Source organism: Arachis hypogaea, chromosome 7 (assembly GCF_003086295.3).
Source record: "Arachis hypogaea cultivar Tifrunner chromosome 7, arahy.Tifrunner.gnm2.J5K5, whole genome shotgun sequence".
Taxonomy (NCBI): Eukaryota; Viridiplantae; Streptophyta; class Magnoliopsida; order Fabales; family Fabaceae; genus Arachis; species Arachis hypogaea.
In genome coordinates, this window is record NC_092042.1 from 67,614,310 (window position 1) to 67,628,187 (window position 13,878).

General features: G+C 37.4%; 2 non-coding genes across 2 annotated transcripts; one reads left to right on the forward strand and one right to left on the reverse strand.

Moving 5' to 3' along the window:
- Positions 1-3,867: 3,867 nt before the first annotated feature.
- LOC112704319 (small nucleolar RNA R71) lies at positions 3,868-3,975 on the forward strand. The gene has a single exon (XR_003154950.1). It is a non-coding gene; the product is annotated as a small nucleolar RNA R71 (small nucleolar RNA).
- Positions 3,976-11,084: 7,109 nt separating this feature from the next.
- On the reverse strand, positions 11,085-11,188 carry LOC112704846 (small nucleolar RNA R71). Its single transcript, XR_003155447.1, has one exon. It is a non-coding gene; the product is annotated as a small nucleolar RNA R71 (small nucleolar RNA).
- Between the last annotated feature and the right edge of the window lie 2,690 nt (positions 11,189-13,878).

Here is a 13,878-nt window from a genome sequence, read left to right on the forward strand (position 1 = left end):
TTTTTGGATTTTATGATTTTGTAATTTTTTTGGATTTTTCGAAAATTAAGTGGAAAAGAAAAAAAAGGTATCAAAATTCTTAATGAGAATTCCAGGAATCATTGCAATGCTAGTCTAAGACTCCGGTCCAGGAATTAGACATGGCTTCACAGCCAGCCAAGCTTTCAAAGAAAGCTCCGGTCCAAAACACTAGACATGGCCAATGGCCAGCCAAGCTTTAGCAGATCATTGCTCCAACAGCAAGATTGATAGAAATCAACAAGCTCTTGTGATGATAAGTTGAAACCTCGGTCCAATAAAATTAGACATGGCTTCACAGCCAGCCAGACTTCAACAGATCATCATGAAACTCTAGAATTCATTCTTAAGAACTCTGAAGAAAAATACCTAATCTAAGCAACAAGATGAACCGTCAGTTGTCCATACTCGAACAATCCCCGGCAACGGCGCCAAAAACTTGGTGGGCGAAATTGTGATCACTACAACTTCGCACAACTAACCAGCAAGTGTACTGGGTCGTCCAAGTAATAAACCTTACGCAAGTAAGGGTCGATCCCACAGAGATTGTTGGTATGAAGCAAGCTATGGTCACCTTGTAAATCTTAGTCAGGCAAACTCAAATGGATATGAATGATGAATAAAACATAAAGATAAAGATAGAGATACTTATGTAATTCATTGGTGGGAATTTCAGATAAGCGCATGAAGATGCTGGGTCCCTTCCGTCTCTCTGCTTTCCTACTGTCTTCACCCAATCCTTCTTACTCCTTTCCATGGCAAGCTGTATGCAAGGGTTTCACCGTTGTCAGTGGCTACCTCCCATCCTCTCAGTGGAAATGTTCAACGCACCCTGTCACTGCACGGCTATCCATCTGTCGGTTCTCAATCAGGCCAGAATAGAATCCAGTGATTCTTTTGCGTCTGTCACTAACGCCCCGCCCTCAGGAGTTTGAAGCTCGTCACAATCATTCAATCATCGAATCCTACTCAAAATACCACAGACAAGGTTTAGACCTTCCGGATTCTCTTGAATGCCGCCATCAGTTCTAGCTTATACCACGAAGACTCTGATCTCACGGAATGGCTGGCTCGGTTGTCAGGCGAGCGCTTGGTTGTCAGGTGATCAACCATGCGTCGTGTATCAGGAATCCAAGAGATATTCACCCAATCTAAGGTAGAACGGAGGTGGTTGTCAGGCACACGTTCATAGGTGAGAATGATGATGAGTGTCACAGATCATCACATTCATCAAGTTGAAGAACAAGTGATATCTTAGAACAAGAACAAGCGGAATTGAATAGAAGAACAATAGTAATTGCATTAATACTCGAGGTACAGCAGAGCTCCACACCTTAATCTATGGTGTGTAGAAACTCCACCGTTGAAAATACATAAGAACAAGGTCTAGGCATGGCCGTGAGGCCAACCTCCCAACGATCTAAGAACTAGATGTCCAAAGATGATCAAAGGATCTAAAATAATCCAAAGATGAAAATACAATAGTAAAAGGTCCTATATATAGAGAACTAGTAGCCTAGGGTTTACAGAGATGAGTAAATGACATAAAAATCCACTTCCGGGCCCACTTGGTGTGTGCTTGGGCTGAGCATTGAAGCATTTTCGTGTAGAGACTCTTCTTGGAGTTAAACGCCAGCTTTGGTGCCAGTTTGGGCGTTTAACTCCCATCCTTGTGCCAGTTCCGGCGTTTAACGCTGGGAATTCTGAAGGTGACTTTGAACGCCGGTTTGGGCCATCAAATCTTGGGCAAAGTATGGACTATCATATATTGCTGGAAAGCCCAGGATGTCTACTTTCCAACGCCGTTGAGAGCGCGCCAATTGGGCTTCTGTAGCTCCAGAAAATTTACTTCGAGTGCAGGGAGGTCAGAATCCAACAACATCTGCAGTCCTTTTTAGTCTCTGAATCAGATTTTTGCTCAGGTCCCTCAATTTCAGCCAGAAAATACCTGAAATCACAGAAAAACACACAAACTCATATTAAAGTCCAGAAAAGTGAATTTTAACTAAAAAATAATAAAAATATACTAAAAACTAACTAGATCATACTAAAAACATACTAAAAACAATGCCAAAAAGCGTACAAATTATCCGCTCATCAGCCTCCCAATAAGCACATCTTTAATGTCAATAGCGTGACAGTAAGCTCTCATGGAGCTCACAGATCATCAGAGCATTATTGGAACCTCCCAACACCAAACTTAGAGTTTGAATGTGGGGGTTCAACACCAAACTTAGAGTTTGGTTGTGGCCTTCCAACACCAAACTTAGAGTTTGATTGTGGGGAATTTGTTTGACTCTGTATTGAGAGAAGCTTTTCATGCTTCCTCTCTATGTTTACAGAAGGATAACCTTGAGCTTTAAACACAAGGTAGTCCCCATTTAATTGAAGGACTAGTTCACCTCTGTCAACATCAATCACAGCTTCTGATGTGGCTAGGAAGGGTCTTCCAAGGATGATGCATTCATCCTTCTCCTTCCCAGTGTCTAGGATTATGAAATCAGTAGGGATGTAAAGGCCTTTAACCTTCACTAACACATCCTCTACCAATCCATAAGATTGTTTTATTGACTTGTCTGCCATCTCTAATGAGATTCTTGCAACTTGTACCTCAAAGATCCCCAGCTTCTCCATTACAGAGAGTGGCATAAGATTTATACTTGACCCTAGGTCACACAGAGCCTTCTCAAAAGTCATGGTGCCCATGGTACAGGGTATTAAGAATTTACCAGGATCTTGTTTCTTTTGAGGTAAAGTTTGCTGAACCCATGTATCTAGTTCACTAATGAGCAAGGGAGGTGCATCTTCCCAAGTCTCATTACCAAACAACTTGGCATTCAGCTTCATGATAGCTCCTAGATATTGAGCAACTTGCTCTCCAGTTACATCTTCATCCTCTTCAGAGGAAGAATAGTTTTCAGAGCTCATGAATGGCAGAAGGAGGTTTAATGGAATCTCTATGGTCTCTATGTGAGCCTCAGATTCCTCTAGGTCCTCAATAGGGAACTCCTTCTTGTCTGGGAGACGTCCTATGAGGTCTTCCTCATTGGGATTCACGTCCTCCCCTTCCTCTCTAGGTTCGGCCATTTTGATTATGTCAATGGCCTTGCACTCCCTTTTTGGATTCTCTTCAGTATTACTTGGGAGAGTACTAGGAGGAGTTTCAGTGATTTTCTTACTTAGCTGGCCCACTTGTGCCTCTAAATTTCTAATGGAGGACCTTGTTTCACTCATGGAACTTAAAGTGGCCTTAGATAGATCAGAGAATATATTTACTAAGCTAGAGGGGCTCTGCTCAGAATTCTCTGTCTGTTGCTGAGAAAATGATGGAAAAGGCTTGCTATTGCTAAACCTGTTTCTTCCACCATTATTAAAGCCTTGTTGGGGCTTTTGCTGATCCTTCCATGAGAAATTTGGATGGTTTCTCCATGAGAAATTATAGGTGTTCCCATAGGGTTCACCCATGTAATTCACCTCTGCCATTGCAGGGTTCTCAGGATCATAAGCTTCTTCTTCAGAAGATGCCTCTTTAGTACTGTTGGATGCATTTTGCCATCTATTCAGACTTTGAGAAATCATGTTGACTTGCTGAGTCAACATTTTGTTCTGAGCCAATATGGCATTCAGAGCATCAATTTCAAGAACTTCCCTCTTCTAAGGCATCCCATTACTCACAGGATTCCTCTCAGAGGTGTACATGAATTGGTTATTTTCAACCATGTCAATGAGTTCCTGAGCTTCTGCAGGCATTTTCTTTAGGTGAATGGATCCACCTGCAGAATAGTCCAGTGATATCTTAGAGAACTCAGATAGACCATAATAGAATATATCTAAAATGGTCCACTCTGAAAGCATGTCAGAAGGACACCTTTTGGTCATCTGCTTGTATCTTTCCCAAGCTTCATAGAGGGATTTACCATCTTTCTGTTTGAAGGTCTGAACATCCACTCTAAGCTTGCTCAGCTTTTGAGGAGGAAAGAACTTAGCCAAGAAGGTTGTGACCAGCTTATCCCAAGAGTCCAGGCTATCTTTAGGTTGTGAGTCCAACCATGTTCTAGCTCTGTCTCTTACAACAAAAGGGAAAAGCATGAGCCTGTAGACTTCAGGATCTACTCCATTAGTCTTAACAATCTCACAGATCTGCAAGAACTCAGTTAAAAACTGATAGGGATCTTCTGATGGAAGTCCATGAAACTTGCAGTTCTGTTGCATTATAGCAACTAGTTGAGGTTTCAGCTCAAAATTGTTTGCTCCAATGGCAAGAATTGAGATGCTTCTTCCATCAAATTTAGAAGTAGGTGTAGTATAATCACCAAGCATCCTCCTTGTGCCTCTACCATTATTATTGGGTTCAGCCATGTCTCTTTCTTTTTCGAGATTCTCTGTAAGGTTTTCTCTGGATTGTTGTGCTTTAGCTTCTCTTAGCTTCTTCTTCAGAGTCCTTTCAGGTTTTGGATCTGCTTCAACAAGAAAGTTCTTGTCCCTGCTCCTGCTCATATGAAAAAGAAGAGAACAGAGAAAGAAGAGGAATCCTCTATGTCACAGTATAGAGATTCCTTTATGTGAGTAGAAGAATAAGAGAATAAAAGGAGAAAAAGGTAAGAATCCAAACACAGGGGGAAGAGTGGGTTCGAATTCTTGAGTAGAAGATAGGTGTTAGTAGATAAATAAATAAATAGAAGAAGATGAGAGAGAAGAGTTTTCAAAAATTATTTTTGAAAACAGGTTAATGATTTTCGAAAATTAAGACAATAAATAAAATTAAAATTAAAATTTGAAACAATTAGTTAATTAAAAGAATTTTTAAAAAGAGGAAGGCATTTTCGAAAATTAGAAAGAGAAAAGTAGTTAGGTGGTTTTGAAAAAGATAAAAAACAAACAGAAAGTCAATTAGTTAGTTGAAAAAGATTTGAAAATCAATTTTGAAAAGATAGGAAGTTAGAAAAGATTTTGAAATTGATTTTGAAAAGGCTATGATTTAAAAAGATATGATTGAAAAAGATTTAATTTTTAAAATTAAAATTGATTACTTGACTAACAAGAAACTAAAAGATATGATTTTAGAATTTAAAGATTGAACCTTTCTTAACAAGAAAGTAACAAACTTCAAATTTTTGAATCAATTACATTAATTGTTAGTAAAGTTTTTGAAAATTATGAAATAAAGATAAGAAAAAGATTTTGAAAAATATTTTTTTAAATTTTTGAAAGTCATAAAAGAAAAATTAAAAAGATTTGATTTTTGAAAAGGTTTTAAAAAGATAGGATTTTAAAAATTGAAAATTTGACTTGACTTATAAGAAATAGCTAAGTTTTAAAAATTTTTGACTAAGTCAACTCAAAAATCAAATCTCTTTTACTTTTATCTTATGATTTTCGAAAATTTAAAACTATTTTTCAAAATCTTTTTCTTAATTTTATTTCAAATTTTCGAAACTTTACTAACAATTAATGTGATTAATTCAAAAATTTGAAGTTTGTTACTTTCTTGTTAAGAAATGTTCAATCTTTAAATTCTAAAATCATATCTTTTAGTTTCTTGTTAGTCAAGTAATTAATTTTAAATTTTAAAATTTAAATCTTTTTCAACTATATCTTTTTAATCATATCTTTTTAAATCATATCTTTTTCAAAAATTTTATTTCAAAATATCCCTTCTAACATCTTAGCTTCTTATCTTTTTAAAATTGATTTTCAAATCTTTTTCAACTAACTAATTGACTTTTTGTTTGTTTCTTATTTTTTTCAAAACCACCTAACAACTTTTCTCTCTCTAATTTTCGAAAATACCTCCCTCTTTTTCAAAAATTTTTTTTAATTAATTAATTGTTTTAAAATTTTAATTTTAATTTTATTTCCCCTTTAATTTTCGAAAATCATTAACTCCTTTTCAAAAATTATTTTCGAAAACTTCTCTCTCTCATCTTATTCTATTTATTTATTCATTTACTAACACTTCTCTTCATCTCAAATCTCTGCTCCTATCCTCACCCTTGTGTTTGGATTATTCATTTTTCTTCACTCTTATTCCCTTTCTTCTTCTACTAACATAAATGAATCTCTATACTGTGACATAGAGGATTCCTCTTCTTTTTCTGTTCTCTTCTTTCTCATATGAGCAGGAACAAGGAAAAAGGCATTCTTATTGAAACTGATCCTGAACCTGAAAGGACTCTGAAGAGAAAACTAAGAGAAGCTAAATTATAACAATCCAGAGACAACCTTACTGAAATTTTCGAACAAGAAAAGGATATGGCAGCCGAACCCAACAACAATAATGCAAGGAGGATGCTTGGTGATTATACTACACCTACTTCCAAGTTTGATGGAAGAAGCATCTCAATTCCTGCCATTGGAGCAAACAATTTTGAGCTGAAACCTCAACTAGTTGCTCTAATGGAATAAAACTGCAAGTTTCAAGGACTTCCATCAAAAGATACCTACTAGTTTTTAATTGAGTTCTTGCAGATCTATGAGACTTTTAAGACTAATGGAGTAGATCCTGAAGTCTACAGGCTCATGCTTTTCACTTTTGCTGTAAGAGACAGAGCTAGAACATGGTTGGACTCACAACCTAAGGATAGCCTAGACTCTTGGGATAAGCTGGTCACGGCCTTCTTGGTTAAATTCTTTCCTCCTCAAAAGCTGAGCAAGCTTAGAGTGGATGTTTAGACCTTCAAGCAAAAAGATGGTAAATCCCTCTATGAAGCTTGGGAAAGATACAAGCAGATGACCAAAAAGTGTCTTTCTGACATGTTTTCAGAGTGGACCATGATAGATATATTCTATTATGGTCTATCCGAGTTTTCTAAGATGTCACTGGACCATTCTGCAGGTGGATCCATTCACCTAAAGAAAACGCCTGCAGAAGCTCAGAAACTTATTGAAATGGTTGCAAATAACCAATTCATGTACACTTCTGAGAGGAATTCTGTGAATAATGGGACGCCTCAGAGGAAGGGAGTTCTTGAAATTGATGCTCTGAATGCCATATTGGCTCAGAATAAAATGTTGACTCAGCAAGTCAACATGATTTCTCAAAGTCTGAATGGATGGCAAAATGCATCCAATAGCACTAAAGAGGCATCTTCTGAAGAAGACGCTTATAATCCTGAAAACCCTGCAACGGCAGACGTAAATTACATGGGGGAAGCCTTTGACAACACCTATAACCCCTCATGGAGAAATCATCCAAATTTCTCATGGAAAGATCAACAAAAGCCTCAACAAGGCTTTAATAATGGTGGAAGAAACATGTTTAGCAATAGCAAGCCTTTTCCATCATCTTCTCAGCAATAGACAGAGAATTCTGAGCAGAGCACCTCTAACTTAGCAAATATAGTCTCTGATCTATCTAAGGCCACTTTAAGCTTCATGAGTGAAACAAGGTCCTCCATCAGAAATTTGGAGGCACAAGTGGGCCAGTGATGAGCGGATAATTTATACGCTTTTTGGCATTGTTTTTAGATAGTTTTTAGTAAGTTCGAGCTACTTTTAGGGATGTTTTCATTAGTTTTTATGTTAAATTCACATTTTTGGACTTTACTATGAGTTTGTGTATTTTTCTGTGATTTCAGGTAATTTCGGGCTGAAATTGAGGGACTTGAGCAAAATTCTGATAGGAGGCTGACAAAGGACTGCTGATGCTGTTGGAATCTGAGCTCCCTGCACTCGAAATGATTTTTCTGGAGCTACAGAACTCCAAATGGCGCACTCTTAACGGCTTTGGAAAGTAGACATCCCGAGCTTTCCAGAAATATATAATAGTCCATATTTTATTCGGGAATTGATGACGTAAACTGGCGCTCAACACCAGTTCCATGCTGCTGTCTGGAGTAAAACGCCAGAAACAGGTCACGACCCAGAGTTGAACGCCCAAAACACGTTACAACTTGGCGTTCAACTCCAAAAGAAGCCTTAACTCGTGGATAGATCAAGCTCAGCCCAAACACACACCAAGTGGGCCCCGGAAGTGGATTTATGCATCAATTACTTACTCATGTAAACCCTAGTAGCTACTCTAGTATAAATAGGATAATTTACTATTTTATTAGACATCTTTGGTCTCAGTTTTATTTTATTCTTCATCTGAGGAGACTATTGATCACGTTTTGGGGGGCTGGCCATTCGGCCATGCCTGAATCTTTAACTTATGTATTTTCAACGGTGGAGTTTCTACACACCATAGATTAAGGGTGTGGAGCTCTGCTGTACCTCAAGTTTTAATGCAATTACTACTATTTCCTATTCAATTCTCTTTATTCCTATTCTAAGATATTCGTTGCACTTCAACTTGATGAATGTGATAATCCGTGACACTCATCATCATTCTCACCTATGAACGCGCGTGATTGACAACCACTTCCGTTCTACCTTAGGCCGGGCGCGTATCTCTTAGATTCCTTAAACAGAATTTTCGTGGTATAAGCTAGATTGATGGCGGCATTCATGAGAATCCGGAAAGTCTAAACCTTGTCTGTGGTATTCCGAGTACGATTTTGGGATTGAATGACTGTGATGAGCTTCAAACTCCTGAAGGCTGGGCGTTAGTGACAAACGCAAAAGAATCAAGGGATTCTATTCCAACCTGATTGAGAATCGACAGATGATTATCTGTGCTGTGACAGAGCATTTGGACCTTTTTCACTGAGAGGATGGGATGTAGCCATTAATAACGGTGATGCCCTAGATACAGCTTGCCATAGGAAGGAATGAAAGAACTGGAAGGAAGAAGTAGGAAAGTAGAAAAAGAAAGGGCATAGTATCTCCATACGCCTATCTGAAATTCCCACCATTAATTTACATAAGTTTTTCTATCCTATTTTAATTATCTTTATTTTCTGTTTATTATTTATTATTATTCGAAAATCCATAATCAATTATTATCCGCCTGACTGAGATTTACAAGATGACCATAGCTTGCTTCATACCAACAATCTCTGTGGGATCGACTCTTACTCACGTAAGGTTTATTACTTGGACGACCCAGTACACTTGCTGGTTAGTTGAACGGAGTTGTGTCCACACATAGCAAAGAGCCATTATAATTATTCCATACAACAACAAAGAATACAACATTGATTATCACAATTTTGTCCACCAAGTTTTTGGCGCCGTTGCCGGGGATTGTTGAGTTTGAACAACTGACGGTTCATCTTGTTGCTCAGATTAGGTAATTTTCTTTTCAAAATTTTTCAAAAATCTTTTTTAAAATTTTCTTTTCTTTTTCGTTTTTCCAATAATATTTTCAAAAAAAAAATAATTAATAAAAATCCAAAAGAATCATAAAATCATAAAAACCAAAAATATTTTGTGTTCTTGTTTGAGTCTTGAGTCAGTTTTTAAGTTTGGTGTCAATTGCATGTTTTAAAAATATATTTCTTGCACTTTTCGAAAATTCATGCATTCATGGTGTTCTTCTTGATTTTCAAGTTGTTCTTGGTAAGTCTTCTTGTTTGATCTTGATGTTTTCTTGTTTTGTGTCTTTTATTGTTTTTCATATGCATTTTTGCATTCATAGTGTACATGCATTAAAGATTTCTAAGTTTAGTGTCTTGCATGCTTTCTTTGCATTAAAAAATTTTTCAAAAATAAGTTCTTGATGTTCATCATGATCTTCAAAGTGTTCTTGATGTTCATCTTGACATTCATAGTGTTCTTACATGCATCATGTGTTTTGATCCAAAATTTTCATGTTTTGGGTCATGTTTATGTTTTTTTCGCTCCTCATTAAAAAAAAATGTCAAAAATAAAAAAATTATCTTTTCCTTATTTCCCTCCAAATTTTCGAAATTTTGGGTTGACTTGGTCAAAAATTTTTAAAATTAGTTGTTTCTTACAAGTCAAGTCAAATTTTCAATTTTAAAAAAAAATCCTATCTTTTCAAAATCTTTTTCAAAAATCATATTTTTTCCATTTTCCCTTTTTTTTTGAAAACTCCAAAAATCTTTTTCAAAATATTTTCAAAATCTTTTTCTTATCTTTATATCATATTTTCGAAACTACACTAACAATTAATGTGATTGATTCAAAAATTTGAAGTTTGTTACTTTCTTGTTAAGAAAGGTTCAATCTTTAAATTCTAGAATCTTATCTTGTAGTTTCTTGTTAGTAAAGTAATTAATTTTAAATTTTAAAAAATTAAATCTTTTTCAAACATATCTTATCTAACTTCTTATCTTCTTATCTTTTCAAATTTGATTTTAATATCTTTTTCAACTAACTATTTGACTTTTTGTTTGTTTCTTATCTTTTTCAAAAACAACTAACTATCTATCCCTCCCTAATTTTCGAAAATACTTCTCTCTTTTTCAAAAAAAAAATTCTTTTTAATTGTTTTAAATTTTAATTTTAATCATATCTTATCTTTAATTTTCGAAAATCACTAACCACTTTTTCAAAATTATTTTCGAAATTCTCTATCTCTCCTTCTATCTATTTATTTATTTATTTACTAACACTTTTCTTCACCTCTCTTCATCTCAAATCACTGCCCCTACCTTTACCCTTTATTCAGACTATTCATTCTTCCTCACTCCTATTCCATTTCTTCTTCTACTAACATAAAGGAATCTCTATACTGTGACATAGAGGATTCCTCTTTCTTTTCTTGTTCTCTTCTTCCATGTATGAGCAGAAACAAGGAAAAAGACACTCTTGTTGAAGCTGATCCAGAACCTGAAAGGACTCTAAAGAAGAAACTAAGAGAAGCTAAATTACAACAATCCAGAAACAACCTTTCAGAAATTTTCGAACAAGAGAAGGAGATGGCAGCAAACAATTTTGAGCTGAAACCTTAGCTAGTTGCTTTAATGCAACAAAACTGCGAGTTTCATGGACTTCTATCTGAAGATCCTTATTAGTTTTTAACTGAGTTCTTGCAGATTTGTGAGACTGTAAAGACGAATGGAGTAGATCCTGAAGTCTACAAGCTCATGCTTTTCCCTTTTGCTGTAAGAGACAGAGCTAGAACATGGTTGGATTCACAACCTAAAGATAGTCTGGACTCCTGGGAAAAGCTGGTCACGGCCTTCTTGGATAAATTCTTTCCTCCTAAAAAGCTGAGCAAGCTTAGAGTGGATGTTCAAACCTTCAAGCAAAAGGATGGTGAATCCCTCTATGAAGCTTGGGAAAGATACAAGCAGTTGACCAAAAGGTGTCCATCTGACATGTTTTCAGAATGGACCATATTAGATATATTCTATTATGGTCTATCTGAGTTTTCGAAAATGTCACTGGAGCATTCTGCAGGTGGATCCATTCACCTAAGGAAAACGCCTGCAGAAGCTCAAGAACTTATTGACATAGTTGCAAATAACCAGTTCATGTACACTTCTGAGAGGAATTCCGTGAATAATGGGACGCCTCAGAGGAAGGAAGTTCTTGAAATTGATACTCTGAATGCCATATTGGCTTAGAACAAAGTGTTGACTCAGCAAGTCAACATGATCTCTCAAAGTCTGAGTGGATGGCAAAATGCATCCAACAGTGCTAAAGAGGCAACTTCTGAAGAAGCTTATGATCCTGAGAATCCTGCAATGGCAGAGGTTAATTACATGGGTGAACCTTATGGAAACACCTATAACTCATCATGGAGAAATCATCCAAATTTATCATGGAAGGATCAACAAAAGCCTCAACAAGGCTTTAATAATGGTGGAAGAAACAGGCTCAGCAATAGCAAGCCTTTTCCATTAGCTTCTCGGCAACAGACAGAGAATTCTGAACAGAGCCCCTCTAACTTAGTAAATATAGTCTCTGATCTGTCTAAAGCCACCTTAAGTTTCATGAGTGAAACAAGGTCCTCCATCAGAAATTTGGAGGCACAAGTGGGTCAGCTGAGTAAGAAAGTCATTGAAGCTCCTCCCAGTATTCTCCCAAGCAATACAGAAGAGAATCCAAAAGGATATTGCAAGGCCATTGAAGTAATCAATATGACCGAATGCACAAGGGAGGAGAAGGACGAAAATCCTAGTGAGGAAGACCTCCTGGGACGTCTCTCAGGCAAGAAAGAGTTCCCTATTGAGGACCTAAAGGAATCTGAGGCTCATATAGAGACCATAGAGATTCTACTAAATCTCCTTCTGCCATTCATGAGCTCTGAAGACTATTCCTCCTCAGAAGAGGATGAAGATGTAACTGGAGAGCAAGTTGCTCAATATCTAGGAGCTATCATGAAGCTGAATGCCAAGTTGTTTGGTAATGAGACTTGGGAAGGTGAATCCCCCTTGCTCATTAGTGAACTAGATACATGGATTCAGAAAACTCTACCTCAAAAGAGACAAGATCCTGGTAAATTCTTAATACCCTGTACCATAGGCACCATGACCTTTAACAAGGCTCTGTGTGACCTGGGGTCAGGCATAAATCTTATGCCACTCTCTGTAATGGAGAAACTAGGGATTATTGAGGTACAGCCTGCCTTATTCTCACTTCAATTGGCAGACAAGTCAGTAAGACAAGCTTATAGATTAGTAGAGGACGTGTTAGTAAAGGTTGAAGGCCTTTACATCCCTGCTGATTTCATAATCTTAGACACTAGGAAGGAAGAAGATGAATGCATCATCCTTGGAAGACCCTTCCTAGCCACAGCAAAAGCTGTGATTGATGTTAGCAGAGGAGAATTAGTCCTTCAATTGAATGGGGACTACCTTGTGTTTAAAGCTCAAGGACCTTCCTCTGCAACCATGGAGAGGAAGCATGAAAAGCTTCTCTCAGTACAGAGTCAAAAAGAGCCCCCACAGTCAAACTCTAAGTTTGGTGTTGGAAGGCCACAACCAAACTCTAAGTTTGGTGTTGAGAAGCCCCCTCATTCAAACTCTAAGTTTGGTGTTGGGAGGCCCTCATCATGCTCTGAATATCTGTGAGGCTCTATGAGAGCCCACTGTCAAGCTAATGACACTAAAGAAGCGCTTGTTGGGAGGCAACCCAATTTTTATATATCTAATTTTAATTTTATTTTATTGTTATTTTGTGTTTTATTAGGTTCATGATCATGTGGAGTCACGAAAAAAATACTAAAATTAAAAACAGAATCAAAAACAGCAGAAGAAAAATCACACCCTGGAGGAAGGACTTACTGGCGTTTAAATGCCAGTAAGGTGCATCTGGCTGGCGTTCAACGCCAGAACAGAGCATGTTTCTGGCGCTGAACGCCAGAAACAAGCAACATCTTGGCGTTTGAACGCCAGGAATGTGCCTTGAGGAAAGCTGGTGCTGAACGCCAGTAACAAGCATGAAACTGGCGTTCAACGCCAGAAACATGCTACACATGGGCATTGAACGCCCAAAGTGTGCATCACTTCGGCGTTTAAACGCCAGAATGGTGTGCAAAGGCATTTTACATGCCTAATTTGTGCAGGGATGTATATCCTTGACACCTCAGGATCTGTGGATCCCACAGGATCATCTCAGGATTTGTGGACCCCACAGGATCCCCACCTAACATATTCTCCCCTCCTCTCACTATTCATTCTCTCCTCCCCATAAACACACTTCCCAACAACTTCAATCTCTCTTCCCAATTACCCCCTTCACCACTCACATCCATCCACTCTTCCCCATAAACCCCACCTACCTTCAAAATTCAAAAATCTTTCCCACCCAAACCCACCCTATATGACCGAAACTACACCCACTCCCCTCCCTATATATACCCTTCCATTCTACTTCATTTTCACACAACACAAACCCCCTCTTCTACACCTTGGCCGAAACACCTTCCCTCACTCTCCTCTATATTTTCTTCTTCTTCTTCTTCTCTTCTTTCTTCTCTTGCTCGAGGGCGAGCAATATTTTAAGTTTTGTGTGGTCAAAGCATAATCTTTTTGTTTTTCCATTACCATCAATGGCACCTAAGGC